At 42.0% G+C, this 24,595-nt stretch overlaps 1 long non-coding RNA gene across 5 annotated transcripts in view; it reads left to right on the forward strand.

Moving 5' to 3' along the window:
* LOC306666636 overlaps positions 1-11,875 on the forward strand; it is a 46,497-nt gene extending 34,622 nt beyond the window's left edge. For 2 of the 5 annotated variants that reach the window (XR_013765362.1, XR_013765364.1), the window contains one exon: positions 2,864-7,510. This is a non-coding gene — a long non-coding RNA (uncharacterized lncRNA). Of the gene's footprint in view, positions 1-2,863; positions 7,511-9,599 lie in introns of those variants that run through there. The other 3 variants (XR_013765363.1, XR_013765365.1, XR_013765361.1) reach the window with 2 other exon arrangements.
* Positions 11,876-24,595: the final 12,720 nt, after the last annotated feature.

A 24,595-nucleotide genomic window follows, 5' to 3' on the forward strand; every position in this document is an offset into this window, starting at 1 on the left:
GTTTTAAAACATTTTGAACAATATCAAGGACTCTGCATATGGAGACTTGCATTACTAATATATAAATAGCTGATTCTGGGTGCTGAGGCCGAAAGAATAGTCATCACTGGTTACACCCTCTTCCCACCTAACCAGGTATGAACCTCTGACTCATTGAGTCCCCAGGAAAGAGTTATTCAGAATTTCCTTATTACAGGCGATGAGAGGTGGTAGGATGGCTTATATTTCTTCTGAAGAAAAGAATTCTCTCAGCAGGTGGGTTTTAGCCATACTTTTTACTCCCGAGCCTATACTTGTGTGGCAAAAGGGATATAAGGAGAATTACCTCCACTTTATTTAAAAGTATTGTGCTTCATACACACACACACACACACACACACACACACACATCTCCTCTCTTCCTAAATTGGACTTCCAGTGGAATTCAATGAACAATTAATGAGTAAGTACAATGTGTCAAGGGCAGGGTTTAGGACAAACAGTCCCTGTCTTAAAGAATCTAAAGACTGGAGCAAGGACTAAATCTTAATTAATGCAAGAACATGCCAGTTTGCCAGTGGTCACAAAAAAACAAAGCAACTAAGTGCTACAGATTTCAGAGTAGGGAAATGTCTCCATCAAAGTTGGCTTCATAAAGACTTCTGAGAACGATCAGACTCCAAGGAGTGAGCACAAGATAGAAATAAGCAACAAAGAGCCAGATGCAGTGGTGCGCATCTGTAATCCCAGCAACTGAGGAGGCTGAGGCAGGAGGATTGCAAGTTCAATGCCAGTCAGGCAACTTAGCAAAACCCTATCTCAAGATTTTTAAAAAATGAGAAAAAAAATTTTTTAATCAAAAAAAGAAAGAAAGAATGATGACACACAAGAAATCAAGAGGAAAGAATGATATCAGGCAAAAAGCTACCGAAAGAATATCTTCAGAAAATGACAAAATAAACAGACTAATAGTAAGGAAGTTTTCTCAGAGCCAAATACTGGAACTATGGAAATACCCTTGGATGTTAGAAAGGGGCAAGGTCACAGGGGAGAGATCACTAAAATAATATTGTTATAAGGAAGAGAGTAGAAAAGGTCAAATTACTGTTCTCTTCCCCTTTTGCAGGCTCCAGCTCAGACCCAACTTCTTCTTGGACTTTCCTTTTCCACCAATATGGGCAGGATGGACAGGATGGTGTTGATAGTTACAAGATCCCACCTCTGTCTAGCTCCCCAAGGAGGACAGTGCCTGTTAGCACAAAAAGACCAGGCAGGATGCAAACCTCACACGTCATCTCAGCTCTTTACTCAGGGGGATGAAATGGTGCCCATGGACCCACTCTCCTGGTGGAAAAGGAGCTACTGAACAAAGAAAGAGCCTGGGTTTATATAGGTTATTTTGAAGGATGGCTAGCGAACATATACGAGTTTGTTTGGACAGTCAGGAATGTGAGCTTTTTCGGTCAAGGTCTATGGGAAGGGTCTGAAGAGGATTTACTTTGGAGGAGATAATGCCTCCCAGAGACTGTTTTCTTTTGAGGATGATAAAATATATCTTCTTTGCCTGCAAACAGCATCTGGAAAACATTTGTCTTGGGAGATGAAAGCTGTCAATACATGGCCTTTGTTTTTACTCCCTTTTCTTTTTCTCAGGTCTCATTATTTTGGAAAATTCTTATTCTCCATATCCATTAGTGCCCACTCAGAAAGAGATTGCTGTGTTGATCTGACTTTTCTGGTTGGGCAGAATGCTGTCCCTAATGTTGCCCAAGTGGGTTCCTCCCACCTATCCTAGTTCTAAGTTAGGCACTAGTCCAGGGGCACTCTACCACTCAACTACATCCCCAGCTCCTTTTTATTTTTTATTTTGGGAAAAAAATCTGGCTAAATTCCCCAGGCTGGTCTCAAACTTGATATCTTCCTCTACCTTCTAAGTAGCTAGGATTATGGGAATGAGCCTCCTTGCCCTGCTTAGTTCTTGTTCTTAAATGGAGGATATGAAGATCAAGGACAGGAACATTCTGGGCATGACACCCTCCCAAGACAAGATGAGATGCAGAGCTTCCCAATCTGCTTTGGGAAGACCCTAAAAATGATGAGGAGTCAGGTACAGTGGTAGCACACACCTGTAATCCCAGCTACTTGAGTGACTGAGGCAGGAGGATTCCAAGTTTAAGGCTGGCCTGGGCAAATTATCAAGATCCTGTCTCAAAATAAAATTTACAAAGGGGCTGGGGATGTAGCTCAGGGAGAGAGTAGTTGCCAAGTGTGGGCGAGACTCTGGGTTCAATTCCCAATACAGGGGTAAGGGGAGGGGACTGAAGAGGAATAGGGATTCTGGTAATAGAATTGCTAAAGGGTTTAGGGTTTTTTTACACATTATGCAGCTAAGTAGTCAAAAATTTCCCATTTTACAGAAAAGGAAATTGGAACTCAAAGATACAATCCTCCTATGTGAGGAGCAGAGGCCTGGGGCTAACATGGGCACCTCTTGCATATATGTGTGGATTTTGTGTCTGGGAAATAATTTGGAGAAGCAGCCTAAAGGGCAGGAGTAGATCAGACTATTGACCCAGCTACATGGAGAAAAGTTGTGCTGCTTAACCTTAATACTTAGCTTCTGAGTAAGAAAAATTCAATGCAACAACTTAACCAGAAAGGCATTTACTTTTTTTATGCATCACAAAGACTGGGGCAGGAAGGCCAGGGTCAATAAACTGCTTGAAAGTCACCAAGGATCCCATCTCCTGCCAGATGTCTTCGTGCATATCTTCTGCTCCACCTTCAGGCCTCTCATTCCAGGCAGAAAAGAGGAGGAAAGACAAATGGTGTGTTCCAGCCCAATCTATTTTTTTTCTTTCTTTTTCTTCTATTTTTTAACCAGGAAAGCAATTATCTCCCTGAAATCTCTAATAAGCAGACTCATTAGCCAAACAGTCATGTGGCTACTTCTGGATGCAGGGGAGTCTGGAGAATTAAGTATTTCTAAGCAGGCACATTAACGCCACTGACAAAATTGAGGTGCCAAGGAAGAAAAGAATGATGGAGAGTACCTGAGGCCATAGCTATGTCTGCCAGAGTTTATCAAGATGTGCAACCAAATGAGAAGATGGAGGAGGTTGCTGAAACAGGACATTCAGAGATGAGGAGGCGATACCAGAGTAATCCTCCATCTGAGAACTAGCACCTGCAGTGGCTTGTCCTGTTTCTGTGGGTGTCGGCATGAGGCTGATGGGAAAGAATGGGTTGTTTCCCTTGGCTCAGGCCTCAAAACATCCCCCAGCTCCAAGTCTGGATTCTTTCTGCTGCCCGGTATACATTTGCAAACCATGTTTGGTAGAACTTTGGACCCTGGAGGGGACTGGGAGGGGGCGGTCTCTGAAGACTCCCCAGGCAGGTACACAGTGGGCAGGGCTCAATTCCTTTTCCGATTTGTGTGTGTGTTTTGTGGTGTTGGGAATAGAGCTCAAGGCCTCCCACATGCTAGCAAGTGCTCTCCCACTGAGATGCATCCACAACACCTGCCCCACTTTCTCTTAAGACTTGATTATTGAAGAGCAGTATTAGGTTCCCAGTCAAATAGGAGGCACAGAGATATTCCATGTACTCTCTGCCCCCACCACACACATAGCCTTCCCCATTATCAACATCCCTCACCAGAATGGTGTATTTGTTGCAATTGATGAACCTACAGTGACATATCATTATTTCTCAGAATTCATAGCTTATATTAGGTTCACTCTTGTCTTGCTCCAGCCGCCACCCGCCCCCCGCCTTTTTTTTGTTGTTGTTCCAAGGATTGAACCCAGGGGCGTTTAACCACTGAGCCACATCCCTGGCCCTCTTTATTTTTATTTTGAGACAGGATCTCGCTCAGTTGCTTAGAACCTCTCTAAATTGTTGAGTCTGGGATTACAGGTGTGTGCCACTGCATCCAGCTTAAATTTTATTTTGAGACAGGGTCTCACTAAGTTACCCAGGCTCCCCTGGAATTTATGAACCTCCAGCCACAGCCTCCCAGGTTACTGGGATTGAACCCAGAGAGCATGCACACAGGGCTCCACACATAGCTCTTCCCAATTTGGTGCCAGCATTAGAATAAAACAAACAAACAAAAAATTAAAAACAAGCAAACAATGACAAAAAGGTGAGAGGGAGACATAAAAGAAGGACAAGGAAATATAATTTTAATTTAAAATTCTATATACTTTTTCAGCACCATCACTCCCAAACCAGTCTCTTGGGGACACTGCTTGCTATTTCAGAAAATCTGTAAATCTTAATGTTACTGTAAATTCACTCACTTATAACAATGATAGTTCTTCACTATTAGCCCACCAATAAATAGATGAAGCAAAGAGAAATGCAATTTTTTTAAGAAATCTGTAATTTAGGAGACTTTTCCATTATCCAATGATCAGATAATGAAGACCGTGTCAACCTAAGAACCAGCCTGATGTCATCTTTACATGCCTTCCCATACCTACCAAGTTTTCTTTAAAAGAGATGGAATCCCCCTAAAATTCATCTTTCACTCTCAGGATAGCTCATACTCTCCCTTGAATATGCATTTCTTGCTTTCCTAAATAAATCTCTGAGCCTCCACTGCTAAAATTGTTTTCCATCATGTATGTCAAGGAACCCACTGGTGCTGAATTGAATTCCCCTTCTCCAGGAATTCCTCAGGACCACTCTTCAGGAAACATCTCTTCTCCCATGACAAGAAAATGCTACTTTCTAAAAAAAAGGAAGCCAGAGGTCAGACATCTGCAGAGGCAATTTGTAAATGAGCTATGAACTGGGATATTCCAGAAGGTTCCATGGGGGAGTTCAGGATGTGCTCCAGGTGAGCTGGGTTCCATCTCTTGGCAGCAAGTCCAGGGAGAAGGTTTCTTAATAGAAGGGGTGGGTCTGAACTGAAGAATAGAATGTGTCTGCTTTCAGCTTACTTTCTTTCATTCAGTAGTCTGAAATAGGATGGAGGAAAGAAAAAAGCGCAAGAGGGAGTCTCAGTGGTGATGGGAAGGTCAGTGGCTCTCAGGACAAGTGGGGGAATCCACTCCTGATCTCTGTACAGGACTGATAGCTGTGAGCAGCCTACTGAGAACCTCTGTGTGCATTAAAAAAAAAAAAAAAAAAAAAAAATCTGCCAGGTGTGGTGATAATCCCAGTGATTCAGGAAACTGAAGCAGGAGGATAGCAAATTTGAGGCTGACCTCAGCACCCTAAGCAACTTAGCGAGACCCTGTCTCAAAATTTTAAAAATAAATAAATAAAAAGGGTTGAAGATGTGGCTCAGTGGTTAAGCACTTCTGGGTTCAATCTCCAGTATCAAAAAAGGAAAGAAGAAAAAAATATATCCTCAGGGTGGGTTGTAGGAAAGGCACTTCCTCTGGGCACAGGGAGCTCACAGACATACAGGTTTGGCAACAAAGTTTTGTGCAAGTTAGAAAGAGGGGCCCCTTCCTCTGGGCAGCAGCGTCTGCCCTATACTCGAGTGTGAGGCCAACAGAGCTCAGTACAGCCCGATTCACTGCCTTTGCTGGAGTTCATGGGCAGGACATGAGGTTCCCAACTTTCCCTGTGACCTGGGTCATCTGTTGAGGTACATTCTACAGATCAAAGCCTGACCAGGTAGGGACAACAGCCTTGGAAAAAAGGAGGAAAGGGCCAGATAGTCTTCCTTCTCTCTTTGGCCTTTTTGTGATATGATGGGCACAAGTTCACATGTACACACTCACACACACATACACACACACACACACACACACACACAGTCAGGAGCATTTGGGGTAGAACTTAAGTGATATCTAAAAATAGGACAATTGGCAGGTTAAGGGGGTTCTCACTACTCTCAGGTCCTAGAATTAAATGCAATTACGGGGCTGGGGATATAGTTCAGTTGGTACAGTGCTTGCCTCCATAAGGCCCTGGGTTCAAATCCCCAGCCCCACAAAAAAAAAAAAAAAAAAAAAAAATGCAATTACATCTTGGAAACCCAATAAATATACAGTAAATATGAAATCAAATAATCAGAGTTTGGTAAAGTATAAGGAAGCTCATGTTACTCTCAGGAGTAAATAGAGAAGAAAGCCAACGGTCAATGTAAAGAGCTCTGGGTAAGTCTGAAGATGTAAACCTTCTGGGGGCAGGGAACGGCCAACTTGCAGAGATCCAATATCTTATTCTCCCATTCCTATTTCTAACTGAACTCTAATTTTGTTTGAATTAGCAAAGGTCCATGATTTAATTTGTATGTGTGCCACTGGGCCTGGCAAGAAATGAGATTCTTGAGTAAATCAGGTGGTACACACCTCTAATCCTAATAATTTGGGAGGCTGAAGCAGGAGGATAGAAAGTTTGAGGTCAGACTCAGCAATTTAGTGAGGCCCTAAGCAAGGTAGCAAGACCCTGTCTTAAAATAAGAAGGGCTGGGGATGTGTCTCAGTGGTAAGTGTCCCTGGGTTCAATCCCCAGTACCAAAAAAAAAAAAAAAAAAAATCAGCCCTAAGGGTGTTAGCTTAGATTAGAAGGGTGGAGAGAGCCCAGAGTTGTAAAGGTAGCCAGGATTCGTTTTAATCAACTGTAATAAGACGTACAAACACAAACGACAAGATGACTGTCAGGAAGGAGAAGTTTACGCAGTTTTCTAGAAGCAGGAGGGAGCCATAGGAGGAAGCACCAGGGTTAGTCAGCGAGCAGAGAGAATGAAGGGAAAATGTGAACAAGAGCCTTTATTGCAGTTTCCACTGGCAGGAACAGGTGAGGCAGAGCAAGAAGTTTTAGGATTGGCTAATTTGAATAATTTCAGCGGGCTCTGGGACATAGGTGAACCTTAGTTGTCTGGCTCAGGGTGATGGAGGCAGGAAATGGTTCAAGGAGTGTAAGAGCCCAGTAAAAAAGGTCTGAGTTCTAGATTGGTCGATTTGCATATGACAGGTGAGTTATTTACTTCTAGGAATTCCCCAGCCTTAGGATGGGTGGTCAGTAAGACATCAAGGTGTCAGTTTCTCCATACAGAAACTAGAAAACATGATTAATTCCTCTGAATTCTTACCATTATTGCAGTGCACTAGGAAACCTGTTCTTGCCTATAGATTTATTTCACTCTTTTTTTTTTTTTTTTTTTTTTTTTTAGTTGTCAATGGACCTTTCTTCTCAGCACTGGGTGCTGAGAATCAAACCCAGTGCCTCACGCATGCTAGGCAAGGGCTCTACCACTGAGCTACAACCCCAGCCCTAGATTTACTATAAATGCAGAAAAATTAAACCCCTTTTTATTTAAATTTTTTAGTGCCATTGTTTTTCATGTTTCTGTTACTAATAGGTGAATGCCATCTCCTTGGCTGATTCTTCCTTGGCATGGCATCGTAACCATTTGTCAGCTCTCGCTCATGTAAACTGATCTTTGGTGATATGAAACAAATTCAAAGCAAGAAAATGATTATTTATTTATTTACTTATTTATTGGTGCTGGGAACTGAACCCAAGGCCTCCCACTTGCTACTCAGGCACTCTACCACTGACCTATATTCCCAGTCCAAGGAATTAATTCTTTCTTTCTTTTTTTTTTTTTGGTACTGAAGATTGAGCGCAGGGGCACTTAAACCACTGAGTCACCTCCCCGGTCATTTTTTGTATTTTATTTTGAGACAGTGTCTCACTGAGTTACTTAGGACCCCATTAAGATGCTGAGGCTGGCTTTGAACTCATGATTCCCCTGCCTCAGCCTCCTGAGCCTCTGGGATTACAGGCATGCACCACCATGCCCAGCTAATTACAATATTTAGATAAACATTCTCTTAGCAAATTCTATTTCTGTAGACCAGGTAGAGGCAGCAGGCCATCTGGTTGCACCCTCTAGAGTGCTGAATAAATGGGATAAGAAGTTGTTACGAAAAGAAGAAAAGCAAGAACCTGTTTGAAAGTATAACAGAGAGGGAGATCATAAAGAAGAGAACAAAGATGGTGGGGTGGGAAAAGAAGAAAAAATAGAGGGAAAGAAAAATGTTGAATGACTGAAAAAAAATTCAGAGGGAATGAACAAGAGAGGAAGCTGGAGAAGAAAGTAAGAAAACAGAGGAACTTTGAAGAGGTAGTAAGTAGTGGAACTGCTGTAGGTAGAGGTTGGGAATTTCACCATTCAATTCACAGAGTCAAGAATATGCAAGTCCCATGAAGAAGAGAACGTGGCTCTATATGGTGAAAGGGAAGCCCATAAATTTCTCAGTCTTTGAACATCACTCTTTTTTTTACAGTCAAGTATCTCAGGCCCTTATTTTTCTACAGCTGCAGGAAGTTCAAGTTCCTGCTGCTGACCCAGGAAGTGCCACCCTTTTCCTGGACAATATCACCTCTTCCTTCTCCTTCCTCAGTACCTTCCTTCCCTTACAAGCTGACACTGAGCTAGTAGGTCCACTCAGCTTCAATGGGTAGGCCAGTCAAGAAAGGGAATTAAAGTCCAGAACAGGGCACAAGCAGTATTCCTAAAATGATCTCCTCTCAGGTCACCTCACTCAGTATATACCCCTCTGCTCAAGGAAAACTCCATGTTTTTGTTGTGTTTGGCAATGGACACCTCTCTGATCAGACTCTGCCTTTATTTTATGTAATTAAAGTACACATTGAAGTGTTTCTCCCCTAGAGGGCCAGGTGTGGTGGCGGACCCCTTATAATCACAGCAGCTTGGGAGGCTGAGGCAGGAGGATCACACTTTTAAGGCCAGCTTTAGCAACTTAGCATGACCTTGTCTCAAATTTTTAAAAAACATTTTTAAAAAGGCTGGGGATGTTACTCAGTGGTTAATCACCCCTTAGTTCAATCCTTGGTAGTAAAAGAAAAAATATCCCTAGAAAACTGAGGAATTAAAAAGTCTATCCTTGATGGCAGAGAGGGGTTTCTTCCTCCCTGCCAGGTCACACCATCCCATGGCTGTTGTATTCTGAATAGCTCTTTAGTTCCCTTCCAGGCTTACAGGGGCCATCTCCTATTTACCTTATTCACCTTGGGTTCTTATAAAGCCCAACCTCCAAAGGTTGTTCTTTGCAACCTGAAAGAGCTGAATATCTCCTCCATCTTAGCGTGTTTGTAGAAAACTGTCCAGTTTTTGTTCTTTTTGTTTTCCAAGTTGAAAGGAGGGTTGAGTAATATGAAAATACAAGGAAAATTACCATGGAGACAACCTTGAAAGAGGTTCAGGAGGTTCAAGGGAAGACTCATGAAGGATTCCATCTGCTGCCTAGGAATGTGAACATTAGCTACCTTCTGATTACAGGTAGCAAGGACTGATAATTACACTATGCCTGAAGGCTTAAGATATATATCAAGAGCTGGGTGTGGTGGCACACACTTGTAATCCTAGCAACCAGGAAGGCTGAGGCAAGATCACAAGTTCTAGGTCAGCCTCAGCAACTTAGCAAGACCCTTTCTTAAAATTTAAAAGCAAACAAACAAAAAAATGACTGTGGATATAGCTCAGTAGTAGTAAAGCACTCCTGGGTTCAATCTCTAGTACCCTCCCCCAAATAAAAGAGACTATTGGACTTTTGTTTATGGATGTTTTACTAAGTTTATGCATTTTTTCTTAATCTTCTATTAGTCATGTAACTTCTGTCTTACAGCACCTGTTCTCAACTTCAAAAGAAGTTTCCCCACAAAAGAATTTTTACTGCCTTAACACTTTTGCTTAATGCAACCTCCCATTTTCCCTGCCTTCTTTGGAACAATGATGGAGAGTTATCTGAATCTGTGTTCCCTGAATTGCAATTCCTAACCCAAATAAAGTCTTTTAAACTTTTAAAGTTTATGCATTTGGATTGATGAAGAGATGATTGAATAAGGAATGGAAATGTATGCACGTATAGCAGCAGAAAGATTAGTTCAGGTCCTGGATTCATTAGATGAAATGTTCAGAGAACTAAACTTATCTGATAAGAGATAAGCAACAGAAAATGACCAGCCTGTGTCCCTTTAACAACAATCAAGATGCAAAAGAACTGAAACTACTCTTATGGATGTAATCTCTTATCTGTGTTCCTAAGGAACAATAACCCAGGCCCCTCCTAGCTACCTGCCCAGCAACCTCAGTCCCTGTGCTTTTTTAACCACAAATCTGCTCTCTATCTATGCCTCCTCTATGGCTGCCCTTTCATCTCCATTAACATTCCTTTCTCCTTCCTTTTTCATCTGTTCAATCATCCAACATGGATGTGAAGAGGTCTCACTGTATGCCAGGTCCCATGTTGGCAACTGAATATAAGATGGGTGAGTTGGAGCCCAATACAGCAACTACAGAACCAACCACACTACCTGCATCAGAGCTGAGCAGATGTGGGCAGCTAAGTAAGGTGAGGTTAAATCTTTAGATGGAAAGTTGAACAGAAATACAGGCCACTGTGAACATTTTATCATGGTGCATTCCAATTTTGGGGTTTTGAGCCAAGGATGTGGTACCATAGAGACCCAAACTTACTACTTACTCAATATGTGACCTTATTGCCAAGCCTCTGTTCCTTTCTGGAAATAACAACCCTAGCCAACTAATAGGTCAAGATTAGATGATTTACTCCACATAAAGCACTTATCACAGTACTTGGCACCAGTTATAAAAAGTAGCTTCTGTAATCCCAGCAGCTTGGGAGGCTGAGGCAGGAGGATCACAAGTGCAAAGCCAACCTCAGCAATTTAGAGAGGCCCTGAGCAACTTAGTGAGACCTTGTTTCAAAATAAAGTATAAAACTTATAAAAGGGGCTGGAGATGTGACTCAGTGGTTAAGCACGCCTGGATTCCATCCCCTGTACCAAAAACAAAATAAGCTACAAAATGGGAGTTGGTGTAAATTATGTGGATCTGCCCCAGGTGTTGTGAACATCGAGAAGGAGAAGTTCCAGCCTCTACTTCACACCTCCCTTCTTTCCCTGCCCACTCCTCCCCCTCTGCTGCCACCAGCCATCTCCAGTTAGAAACCTGGTACTTCCAACCTGGAAACCAAGAACAGGAGGTGGGTAGGTACAAAAAGTATGGGTTGTCAACAAAAACTGAGCTCACTTCATACGTGTGAGCACCTGTTCCTCTCTCAGCTATTGTCCATCCCACCCCCACTCTTAAAGCAGGACTGAGTTCCCCTGGGTCTCTGCAGGATCCGCTCCAGTTTGAATCGCCTTTAGGATAGGACTTCAGAGCACTCTTCTTCAAGCCCAAAAGGTCAGGTCCTTTGAACTGCTGGAAAAACACTAAGCAGAAATCACAAAGAGTCCAGGAAAGAAAAACAGGCAGTAAAACAGATCCAAATGCAGGGAGTTGGACAGATGTTGACTTTGATCCATGTCCAGCTTTGGCCAAGCCAGGAAAAGAACAACATGTCCGGGAAAAGTCAAATTGAAGGCAAGGGGTGAGGAAGAAGGGCTAGAAATATCAAGTTTATGAAGAAAAGATAAGTTTTGATTCCTTTTTCATTTTACATTATCCAATATTGGGGAAATGAGGTAAATTCTTCTCTAACTTGGGAGGAGAAAAGACTTCCATAACTATGGCTAAAAGTTCAGCTGCAGTTGAGGGGAAAGATTGATAAGTTTGACTACGTAAAAACTTAAAAGCAAAAATTTGTGGAGGCCGGGGGTGGTTTCTCAGTGGTAGAAAACTTGCCTAGCATGTGTGTGGCCCTAGATTCCATCTCCAGCTGTTGTGTTTTTTGTTTTTGTTTTGTTTTTTTTTTAATCAAGTGTAAGGAAAAACACTACCCTAAGCAAAGTAAAAAAGCAAATAGCAAACATATCACAGGCAAATGTTTTCTTTCTAATAAAGAGTTTCTAAACCTAAATGAAAACAACCAACTTAATTGAAAAATTGTGCAAGAGACACAAACAGTTCTCAGAAAAAGAAATATGAAGGATTCCATGACATGTAAAAAGATGAGAAGTCAATTTTGCTCTTTTTTTTTTTTTGCACCAGGAATTGAACTTAGGGGCATTTAACCAGAGTCACATCCCCAACCCTTTTAATCTTTTATTTTGAGACAGGGTCTACATTGCTTAGGGCCTTGCTAAATTGCTGAGACTGGCTTTGAGCTTACAATCCTCTTGCCTCAGCACCCCCACCCCAGCTCAACTTTGTTTCTAATAAGAAAAATACAAATCAAAACCATACTAAACTGGGCTCAGTAGTACATGCCTGTAAATCCTAGCCCCTCAGGAGGCTGAGGCAGGAGGATCAAAGTTCAAAGCCAGCCTCAGCAATTTATTTATTTTTTTCATTATCTTTTTTTGACGGTGACATTTTTTTTAAATTTTCATACATGTACATAGGGTAATAATGTCTGTCTCAATCCTCCGTCCTTTCCCTCCCCACCCACCCCACCCCTCCCCTCACTCCCCTCTGTACAATACAAAGTTCCTTCATACTTCCCTATCCACCCCCCACTATGAATCAGCATCCAATTATCAGAGAAAACATTCAGTCTTTGATTCTTTGGGATTGGCTTATTTCACTTAGCATGATATTCTCCAGTTCCATCTAATTTACCTGCAAATGCCATAATTTCATTCTTCTTTAAGGCTGAGTAATATCCCATTGCATACCACATTTTCTTTATCCATTCATCTGTTGAAGGGCATCTAGGTTGGTTCCATAGTTTTGCTATTGTGAATTGAGCTGCAATAAACATTGATGTGGCTGAGTCACTGCAGTATACTGATTTTAAGTCCTTTGGGTATAAACCAAGGAGTGGGATAACTGGGTCAAATGCTTGTTCCATTCCAAGTTTTCTGAGGAATCTCTACAATGCTTTCCAAAGTGGTTGCATCAATTTGCAGTCCCACCAACAATGTATGAGTGTACCTTTTTCCCCACATCCTCACCAACACTTATTATTGCTTGTAATTGCAATTATTAAAAATGCCATTCTGACTAGAGTGAGATGAAATCTTCCAACAGTTTTTGAAAGCACCCAGAAACCACTCAGGATGTGGGAACTCATGCAAGAGATTTTATTAAGTGGACAGGCAGAGAGTGTCTGCCTGCAGGATGAGAGAGAGGGAGAGAGAGAGAAAATGACTGGGGAGCTATTCTTAAGTAGTGGAATTTCAAGGGCTAATAACAATGGACCAATGGCTGGCTAGGATGTTCTCAGACTGCCGATCTGGGTTGTAAAATGGTCAGGGGAGAGCAGAATACTGGCAGCAGCTGATGTCAATAGTTTTGATTTGCATTTTTCTAATTGCAAGGGATGATGAACATTTTTTCATATGTTTGTTGAAGTGTCTGTAAAGTTCCTTAGTCCTTTATGATTGGGTTATTTGGTTTTTTGGCCTTAAGTTTTTTGAGATCTTTATATATCTTGGAGATTAGTGCTCTATCTGAGGTGCATGTGGTAAAGATTTTTTCCCCTTCTGTACAGCCTCAGCAATTTAGCAAGTCCCTAAGCAACTTAGAGAGACCCTATCTGAAAATAAAAATATATAAATAAAAAGGGTTAGGAATGTGGCTCAGTATTTAAGTGCCTCAGGGTTCAATCTCTGGTATCAAAAAAACAAAACAAAACAAAAACCCACAACATACTAGACTCACATTTTACCTATCAGATTTACAAAAATCCAAAATATGTCAACACACTTAGTTGGCAAAGCTGCAAAGAAACAGTTACTGTAGTAAGTTACTGTGGGAATGCAAAATGAAGCAACTTCTATGAAGAGGAATTTCACTGGCAATATTTAACAAAGTTACATATGCATTTCCTCTTCAAACTGGCAATACCACTTCCAGAAATCTATTCCAAAAAATCTCTGGCAAAAATGTGAAAAAAAATGGGCTGAGAATGTGGCTCGATGGTAAAGTGCTTTCCTAGCGTGCTCAAGGCCCTGGGTTTAATCCCCAGTACTACACACACACACACACACACACACACACACACACACACACACAAAAGTGAAAAAGTATTTGCCATAGACCATTTACTGTAGCTGTTTGTAATAGTAAAACACTAGAAACAACCCAAATATCTATCAATAGGGACTGGTTGAATTAAATATGAAGCACTACAGAGCATAAAAAAAGAATAAAGAAAATCTCTATACTCTGCTGTGGTGTGATCATCAGCATATATTATAAAGCAAAGAAAGATGCACTGGGTGTAATGTCACACGCCTGTAATCCCAGCAACTCAGGAACCTGAGACAGGAGGATTACAAGTTCAAGGCTAGCCCCAGAATGTAGCAAGATCCCGTCTCAAAATTTAAAAATAAAAAAGGATGGGGGCCATAGTTCAGTGATAAAGTGACCTGAGTTCAATTTCCAGCATTATAAAAAAAAAAAAGAGAGGAAGAAAGGGGGAAAAAAGGAGGGGGGTGGTAAGGAAGGGCTAGGTACAGTGAGTGGCACATGCCTGTAGTCCCAGAAGGACTGACTGGAGACTTGCTTGAGTCTAGGAATTCAAAACCAACCTGGACCAGTGCAGTGGTGCACACCTGTAATCCCAGCAGCTCAGGAAGCTGAGATGGGAGGATCAGGAGTTCAAAACCAGCCACAGGAATTTAGTGAGGCCCTGAGCAACTTAGCCAGACCCCATCCCAAAATAAAAACTAAAAAGGGCTGGAAATGTGGCCCAGTGGTTAAGTGCCCCTAGATTTAATTCCTGGTGCCAAAAAAAAAGAAAAAAGCAAGGTTGACTTCTAATCTTTTTACATGTTATAGAATCCTTCATATTCCTTTTTTCTGAGCACTGTTTGTATCTCTTGCAGAATTTTTCAGTTAAGTTGGTTGTTTACCAAAAAAAAAAAAACAAAAAATAAAAACACACACACAAAAAATAAACCTGGACAACATGTTAGGATCCTCTCTTCTAAATAATTTTTTTTTTTTAAATAGGAAAGAGGAGATAGGGATAGAGGCTATACCTTGTTTTGGAGATCTGATTTTGGAACTATGTAAATATTTTAGATAATTAGAGAAAAAGTTAACTTTAAAAAGCACTTCCTAAAAAGCAAAAGCAAAATAAAAAGAATCTAGACCTGGGAATGTAACTTAGTGGTAGAGTTCTTGCCTACTGTACATCAGGCCCCGAGTTCAATATTCAGCACCAAAAAGGAAAAACAAAAAAAGAAAAACAAAAAACAAAACAACAATAACAAAAAATGAGCTAATGGAAAAAAGAACCTGTTTGAAACAACTTTAAATCACAGCAAATTGAATATAGTATTGAATATAGATATACCCTAAAGACAAAGGGGAAAAAAAAGCTGAAAATGTAGTTTCACTATCATATTGATAGTGATAATACTGAAGTTGGCATTAAAAATTTGTGTGTAATAGTGAGGGCTAAAAAAAATATTGGTGTATTTGGGAGCGGGGCTATTTGTTTGGGAATAAGAACAGGTGTAAAATATATGAAGTTATGTGGCGCACACCTGTAATCCCAGGGCTTGGGAGGTTGAGGCAGGAGGATCACAAGTTCCAAAGCAAAAGCAAGGCGCTAAGCAACTCAGTGAGACCCAGTCTCTAAAATAAAATACAAAATACCACTGGAGATGGGGCTCAGTGGTCAAGAGCCCCTGAGTTCAATCCCCAGTACCCACCCGCCCCAAAAAATATATATATAAACTGAGAGACTCTTTTTATTTTTTCCTTTTTTAAAAAATGGTACTGGGAAGTGAGCTAAGGTCCTTGAACATATTAGAGAAGTGCTTTCCCGCTGAGTTATACCCTAAGCCTCTTTTTTTTTTTTTTTTTTTTTTTTTTTTCAGTGCTGGGGATTGAGCCAAGGGCCTTTTGCTTATGAGGCAAGCACAAACTGAGCTGTATCCCCAGACCCCTAAGCCTTTTTTAAGTTTTGAGACAGGATCTTGCTAAGTTACCCAGGCTGACCTTGAACATGTGGTCTTCCTGCCTGAACCTCCCAAGAAACTAGAATTATAGGCTTACAAAGCCTCTTTAAAAAAAAAAAAAATTATTTATATTTATTTATTTACTTACTTTCTTACTTTTGGTACCAGGGATTGAACCCAGAGACGCTTAACCACTGAACTACACCCACAGTGCCTTTCATTTTTTTATTTCTGAAAGGATCTGGCAAAGTTGCTTAGGGCCTCACTAAATTGAAGCTGGCCTCCAACTTGATATCCTCCTGCCTCAGCCTCCAGGTTGCTGGGATTACAGTCATGTGCCACCAGGTCCAGCTAAGAGCTTCTTTTTGCATTGGAAGCATTGGCATAAACAAAAGACGATACTATCTTTAAGGACTCAAAAGTCCTTGGAAAAAAAGACTAACCCAGTAGCAATGAGCACCCCTAGTGATCCTCTTGCTTTAACCTCCTGAGTAGCTAGGACTACAGGCACACACCACCTCACCAAGGTGAGGGCTCCACTTTGAAAATAGGTAAACCCTGTGCCCAGTTTAAGTCAGAAAACACAGAAATTAGCTTTATCTCCACCTAAGCCTACTGTGTCTCAAATCACTTAGCCTTTCCTAGGTTCAATTGCTTCTTCTGTGAGAAGGAATAATATTACCTTACCTACCCAAGACCAGGAGCCAGACTACTTGATCTCTTGAGGTCCCTCACTGTTGTGAACTCTTTTACTTTATTGGGTATGGTATTAATTGGAAATTTCTCACTTTAGGAACAGAAGAACTTAAGATGAACCAAATGACCCAAGGAAAGGCAGGAACAGGCAAGTCAAGAAGCCAAGGGGACTAAAGCTTGTAAATAGATAATAATTATAAAAATCTAATATCTATCGAGTTCTCACTATGTGCCAGATGCTGGGCTAGGTCCTTTGCATGCATCATCCCACATACCAAGAACCAAATGGGTAACAGCCTTCTACTTCCTTCTCTTTAGGGCAACCTCACTTCCTCTTCTTGTATGTGTCTCTTACCTATTTCCTATTTCAAGTAACTGGCAGTTATAGGTAATAACCAAAGTTTCATGCAATGTGTTGCAAAGATGCTGAGAGACAGCCCCAGTCTAATGTGGGAGGTCAGAAGTCACTGGGATGCAAAGGAACTCCTTAACATAACGAGCACATATTCTTCCAGCTCACCTTTAAGCAGAAACCTAACTAAGGGAATTTGTCACCTTTGCAAAAAATGTTCAGAAGATGACAAACTTCTCCAGTCACAGCTTTGTACTTGACATGACCCATGAGCAGCCATTGTGCCCTTCCCAGTATTTCCTCTGGCTATCTACTGCCTTGGGTCTTTCTTTGCAGGAACTCCAGCAAGCTACACATGAACTATTTTTCTAAGCAAGGGCTTGTTCTACCTCTTAAATTTTATAATAAATGAGTGAGACTGAAAATTGGGTGAATTCGTTTAGAAGTTACAATATCATTGCTTATTGTAGAGCAACTGTATTTTCTCCATCATTTCCTAACAAGGGTCATGCCCTCAATATTCACTAATGACATGATGAGCCTGGGGGTGCATGCCTGTAATCCCAGTGGCTCAGGGGGCTGAGGCAGGAAGCCACTCTCAGCAACTTATCAAGGCCCTAAGCAACTTAGCAAGACCCTGTCTCTAAATAAAATATAAAAAAGGGCTGGGAATATGGTTCGGTGGTTAAGCACTGCTGGGTTCAATCCCCGATACCAAAAAATAAAAATAAAATAAAATAATGATAGTGACAGATAGAGGAGAGGAATTTACATGAGAAGCAAAGAAGCAAATTATGTCATGTGTTCTGCCTGTCACTGGTGAAGAAGCAGCATTTGAACAGTGTTCCCATTAATTTGGCTAACACCCACATACACATATACAATACCCATATAATGAACAATGGACATTACTTCTGTAGCTATAACTAATTATATCTAGAATTATTCAGTGGATCAATGAAGCAGTAATGGGGTTCATGGCTTTACTACTTGTTTGTGTCCTCTTGCTATGGATATTCAGAACAGTAAACGTGGCATCTACCAGTTTTACCTTTCCCGGTTGCTTATATTGTCCGTGAAACCCCCAGGACAAGTGGGAACACTAGCTTTGCTGAGGCACAGGCAAGAATGGTGCTGCCTGTCTGGGGGTGATTGAGTGTTGAGACCACCCAGATCCCCAAAGCGGTTGTGTGTTTCTTAGTGGGTGGTCCCCTGTGCTGGAACCTGCCAGATACTACTTTTTTTAAAAGACTTTGTTTCTTTGTGAACTGTCCAAAAAGAAAGTCATTGCTAGCGCATATAGAAGTAATGGAATTAATGAAAATATGAAGTAATAGAAGTAATGGAAATATGAAAAAGGGATATGTTTTTAGGCATTATAATTTGGGGTAATTAAAAGACTGGCATTTTGATCTTGATGGTAGCTCAGTTCTATTAATTCACAATAAATGCAGGTATTTGGAAAGAGATTTTAAAAGTTGTTTCAGGGAGTGTTCCCAGCCAGCTCAACCATTTCTCACAGAACAAGATACAAACTTAAGTGAAAGTAGGAACAGCAGTGAACTTGTGGTACAAGAATACAAACAGGAAATAGCAGCCCCTGTGTATAAACACAATTGGGAAAAAAACAGAAAACCTGGAGATTTGTTTCATCTCACTGAAGATTCATAAAGATCTTCAGTGCTTTTTGTTAAAGGTCAAACACGGCTCTGCTCTTCCCCCTGCAAATATGGCCAAAGGAGAGTACATGTCAACCACCTTCTCATTTCAGGATCCATCATCCAGAATGGCACAATGGGTTTCAGGGGTTGGAAGATTCTAAATTCCTGGAACAAGATTGTTTTATTGGTGGGCATGAGGGAGCTGTAAGCATGCCAAGCCCAGAGCGCCAAACCAAGAGCAAAGGCTCCAGATTCATCTTCCTAGAGCTCATCCTCTCTCTATGTAGACATTATCTAGTATCATACACACCCTCCTCTCCCTTCCAACTTGATTTACCATTTCACTCTTACTTAATGATATCCAAATTGATCATGGTTATGTCTTTTTTTGTAACTATCAAAGTCCTTTCGGGTATAAACTTGGTGTACTTAAATAATTGTGGTCACCAAGTGTTGACAATAATATTCCCAAACAATTTACAGACATTGTCTTTAATCTTCACAATCCTGGAAATGGAATTCACAGAAAACAGAGATACAGGGAAAGGAAGGCAATTCACTGAAGTTCTCATAGCTGGTATGTGGTAGACTCATGGTTCAGACCCAAGTAGGGAGGAAATCTATAGCAGGGCTGGTTCTCTTAGTAAGTCGCCTCTAATAATGAACATCGCATTATATCACTCTCTTGTCTATTATTAATTAGAGCATCAGCAGTTTTACAAAGACTGATTACCAAGTGAGCTTAAGGGAAGGAAAAACATTTAACTACAAAAACACAGACTCATCTTTTATTTGGGTAGATTCCCTTATCCTTTTAACCAAATGTACTGATGCCTACCGATGCCAGCTACCAGTTCTAGCAAACAAGACAGTCATGGTCCCTACTCTTGGAGCTTCTAATTCACCTGCTAATTGTTTGGGTATGTCTTAACCGATATCTTCTTCACTAGGCATTCCTTGTCACCCAAGTCTAAATTAGGTAACACCTTGCACATCCTGCACTTACTTCATTACACACATTACCCTTCAGTTACTAGACCTCTTTTTTCCCACTGTCCTGTGATTTCCAGGGAAGCAAGATGGGGCCATCATGTTTCCTTCTGCTTCCAGTGTCTTCTACAGAAACTGGCAGTTCAACCAAGATTCGTAAATCTTGGTTAAATGAATGGATATGAACAAGCACCAAGCACCAGGATGGTGCAGGATTGGTACTCAGCTGGTATTTAGAGGATCACCTGTCTCTGTGCCACAGGGTGCTGATTAACCTCTGCCTGCAAACACCTGTGGCCTCCAAATTCAAGCCTCCCTCCCACCCTCCCACTGCACACACCTTCCTTTGTCTGCCCTGCCCTTGAGGTCTGCCTTGGCCAGCCTCAACCTGGAGATGGTCCTAGCAGGTGGGAGCCTGCCCTACAGAAGGGAGGAGTTAATCCCAAACGTCACATCAGTCTCACAGGTCTTGCTCTGGGCACACCCATCCAATTCAGGGGACCGTTTGATCGAAATCTCAAGAGTCAACAATACCTGGAACAAATGATAAAACCCCACTCCACCTCTCACTGTGTAGGGCTTGGTTACCTGGAGACCACGGTTTTCCCTGTCCCCTGTCGGATAAGGTCATACTGGGAATAAAAGAGATGGACTTTGTGGCACCAGGCAGACATAGGGAGGTGACTCTTCCACAAACTCCGAGAAGGAAGCCTTGAGCGGGCAGGGCTCAGGCTCCATAGTCTCTAAGTCAGACTCAGGGAGTCTTTGGAAGGAGGCAGCCAGCCAGGATCAAGGAAGGGGCAATTCCTGCACCTGCCTGTGGCCTATGAATGAGATTCTCTGGTTACCTGCTGTTCAATCCTTCTCTTTGGCTTTTTCTTAGCCTTAGGCCTTTGGAGGAATCCTATTCAATTATTCCAGCTCCCTGCAGTGTAGCTGTGCTTGCTCTTAAATTTAAAGGGACAGGGAACCTGGCATAGTGGCACACCCCTATAATCCCAGCAGCTCGGGAGGCTGAAGCAGGAGGATTGAAGGTTTAAATCCAGCCTTAGCAATTTAGGGTGGCCCAAAACAATTTAGCAAGACTCTTTCTCAAAATCAAAAGTAAAAAGGACTGGGGAGGTGGCTCACTGGTAAAGCACCTCTGGGTTCAATCCCTGATACCCACCCCCCCAAATATAAAAAAGGGACAGGGAAACCTCTTGAGGCACGGCTTCCCCCACCCCCACCACCCATGGAGATGCTCCCTTCCACAGCTCACCACAAAGGGTTCTTTTATTATGGGAGGTCCCTGCTTTTTTGCAGCATCTAAAGCAGAATCTACAGCCTCAGAGGGAAATAACCCAAAGGAGAGTCAGAGTGAGTTCTGGAGCTTTACTCTCTTGACACTCAAAGTTTCGGTTCTCCACAGACCCCTGTAGACCCTGGTCATCTAGGAGCCCTGTCAGACACAGGGCACCGCCAGGCAGGCAAAAAGATCCCAACTCTAGTTGGTGGGGAATACCATCTACAAGACCTTAGGCTCAAAGTCCACCATCCTTCCACAAAAGAGGAGGTACCCTCTCCCCATGTTGCGGAGCCCCACCCACATCGGGACCCTTCTTAGTTTCCTCATGAATTAAATCTCCCCTTTTATTGCTCTGACAACCACATACACTCCCCAAGAAATCCCCGTGAATAAAAACATTGGTATTTTGTTCATGCGTAAATAACCAATATTCCATAGCCTCTTCTCTCTCACACGTGCACATACTTCCTCATTCCCCAGCACATGTGCCAATCCTCCCTTGGTTCCTTGGTCTGCAGCTGACAGGTTGTGACCAGTGGGGGTGGTTCCTGTCCTCCTGCACTCACTCTGGGCCTCAAGGTTAATGCTCTTAGGGGTATTTTTGACCTCAGAGAAAAGTCCAGGATAGCCATATGCTGATAAACCAGCTTGAAGGGGAGGTGGGAACGCCCAATTTATACCAGCTACCAATTTGTATAGTATAAACAGCCCTCCCATGACAGATTTCCAACCACTAACAGTGGAATGAGCAGTTTCCAAATTCCTTAATATTTAACAATCACTCTCACCAGCTGGTCCCAGCCAGTTCCAGAACACCCCCCACTGGTTCAGACAGATCACTGGAGCTTCCCTGGGTCGCAAGATCCCTTGACAAAATGAGTAATAGATGCCTTGGAGTGAGGGAGGGAGGGGACCTCAGCCCTGTTTCTACATGCTGGCTACCTTGGCTCAGGGTACTGCAAAGAGTATATACTTGGAGGAGTCAGGAAAGCTCTAGGCTTAAATCATTGTGTGACTTTGGTCAAGTTTCAGCATCCAACTCTGCAAGATAGGTTTGATAACACCTACCTATAGGATTACTTTGAGAATAACATGAGATCTTGTAAATAAAATACCTAACATGTACTCTGAGCAAACTCTCAATAAGTATTCTTTCTTGCCCAGCATGGTTTCAAACACCTATAATCCTGGTGACTTGGAGGCTGAGGCAGGAGGATCACAGGTTTGAGGCTAGCCTCAGCAACTTAGTGAGACCCTGTCTCCAAAAAAAAGAAAGAAAGAAAAGAAAGAAAAAAAGGCCTGGGGATATAGCTCAGTGGTAGAGTATCCAGTGTTATGGTTTAAATCCCTAGTACCATAAATAAATACATACTCTTTCTTTGCTCCTACCCCTTCCTAATTTTTTTATAGTTCAAAGATTTTCTAACGGTTTCAACAGTGGGGAGTGCAAACACACTGTTGAGGTGGGAGCAGGTAAATCAACCCAGTTCACCCTGGCTTCTGCTTAACTCAGGACCTCTTGGACAAGCACAGCTCTTCCTCCCTTCGAGCTTATCCCTGGTCCCGATTCCAAGTAGTGAATTCAACACATTTTTCTATAGTTGGGGTTTATGCCACCTGGCTTCATTCTCCACCCCCCCAAAATAGCAGCAATACCCAGAATCAGAAACCAAGGCTATAAACAGGAGCACATCAGGGCCATCTGGAGGACACCTGGCTTCACCAAGGCCACACTTCACACGGGGCAGAGCGCACAAAGCTTCCTGCATACCCAAAATGCTCCCACATCAAACCAGCTCCTGTAATAAATGACTACACAAACACGCCTGAAGATTTATGGCACAATTGTGCAGCAGGAGGCTCGGTCAGTTATCTAGAACTTTCCAACTACTAAATCACCATAGAAGGAATTGGAATCTTCATCTCTGTGGCTCCGATAAGAGAGGAGCCAGAGGGAGAAGGGACACAAAACTCACCAGATTTGAGAAGTTTGATTGTTCACGATGTAATAATTGTTATAACACAAAGAGCCACAGCAAATTAAATTTGGAGGAAATCTGGTCTCTTGTGGCAAAGAACCTTTGCTTACTTAGTAAAGTTCCAGAGATTTAGAAGTACAAATTAGTAATGAATGAAGCAAGGCATGGTGGCAGAAGCCAGTAGTCCCAGCTACTTGGGAGGCTGAGGCAGAAGGATCATCAAGTTTAAGGCCAGGCCTGGGTAGCATAGCAAGACCCTCAGCAGAAGGAAAGAAGAGAGGGCTTGGGTTGTGGCTCAGTGGTAAAGCACTTTCCTCACATATGTGAAGCACTGGGTTTGACTCTCAGCAGCACATATAAATAAATGAATAAAATAAAGGTCCACTAACAAATAAAAAATAATAATAATTAAAAAAAAAAAAGGAAGGAAGGAAGTGCAAAGATTTGGGTGTTTGGGTGTGAACCTTGTTTGGCCACTTTCCAGCTGACCGGCTTATGTAATTTATTAACCTCTCTGAGTCTTAGTCACTCATATAGTCATTCATTCAACCTACATTTATTGGGCATCTTGTATTTGACCTGCATGGAGTTAAGTGAATCCCAAAGAGACAATGACCAACAAAACCAGGCCTTTTCTTATGTATTTCTTTTTCTTATAATTTATTTATCTGTTTAAAAAAAACATGCTGGGACAGATGGATGTACACATGCAAAAGGATATCAAGACCCCCCCACCTCACAACCCAGACAAAAATTGTCTCAAGCTGGGTGTGGTGGCGCAGGCCTGTAATCTTTGCTACTTGGAAGGCTGAGGCAGGAAGATAACAAGCCTGAGGCCCACCTCAGGGACCTAGTGAGACACTGTCTCAAAATTAAAAATAAGAAGGGCTGGGAATATAGTTCAGTCCACCACCCACCACCCACGCCAAAAAAAAAAAAAAAAAAAAGAGAGAGAGAGGGAGAAAGAAAAGGAAAAAAAGAAGTGTCCAGAATAAACAAATCTGAAATCTGTAGAGATTAAAGTAGATTAATGTTTGCCTGTGGCTGGGGAGGGGCGGGATTTGTGGGGAAATTGAAAGTGACTGCTAATGGGGATGAGGTCTTTGGGGGTGATGAACATGTTCTAACATTGATTGAGGTGATGGTTGCACCACTCTATGAATAAAATAAAAACATTTCATAGAACATTTTAAAAGGTGAGTTGTATAGTACATGAATTTATATATCTATAAAACTACATTACAAATAAAGTCAGCTGGGCACAGTGACACATGCCTACAATCCCAGCGGCTCGGGAGGCTGAGGCAGGAGAATCCTCAGTTCAAATCCAACCTCAGCAAAAGAGGCACTAAGCAACTCAGCGAGATCTTGTCTCTAAATAAAACACAAAATAGGGCTGGGAATGTGGCCCAGTGGTCAAGTGCCCCTGAGTTCAAGCCCCAGTACCAAAAAATAAAAAGTAAAAATAAAGTTATAGCCAGGTGCAGTGGCACAAACCTGTAATCCCAGCAACTGGGAAGGCTAAGGCAGGAGGATCTCAAGTTAGAACCAGCCTCAGCAACTTAGCAAGACCCTATCTCAAAATTTAAAATAAAAAGGACTGGGGTTGTAGCTCAGTGGTAAAGCACCCCTAGGTTTAATCCCTAGGACCAAAATGAAATTAAATAAAGGTATAACTTGAATAGATACTTCTACACACATGTTCATAGCAGCATTATTCACAATTGCCAAAAGGTGGAAGCAGTCTGTGCCATTGATAGATGAATGACTAAATAAAAGAGAAAGAGAGAACATGCAAGAGACAGAGACAGAGAGAATGGGATACTATTCACCC

Source organism: Sciurus vulgaris (genome assembly GCF_902686455.1).
Source record: "Sciurus vulgaris genome assembly, chromosome: 7".
Taxonomy (NCBI): domain Eukaryota; kingdom Metazoa; phylum Chordata; class Mammalia; order Rodentia; family Sciuridae; genus Sciurus; species Sciurus vulgaris.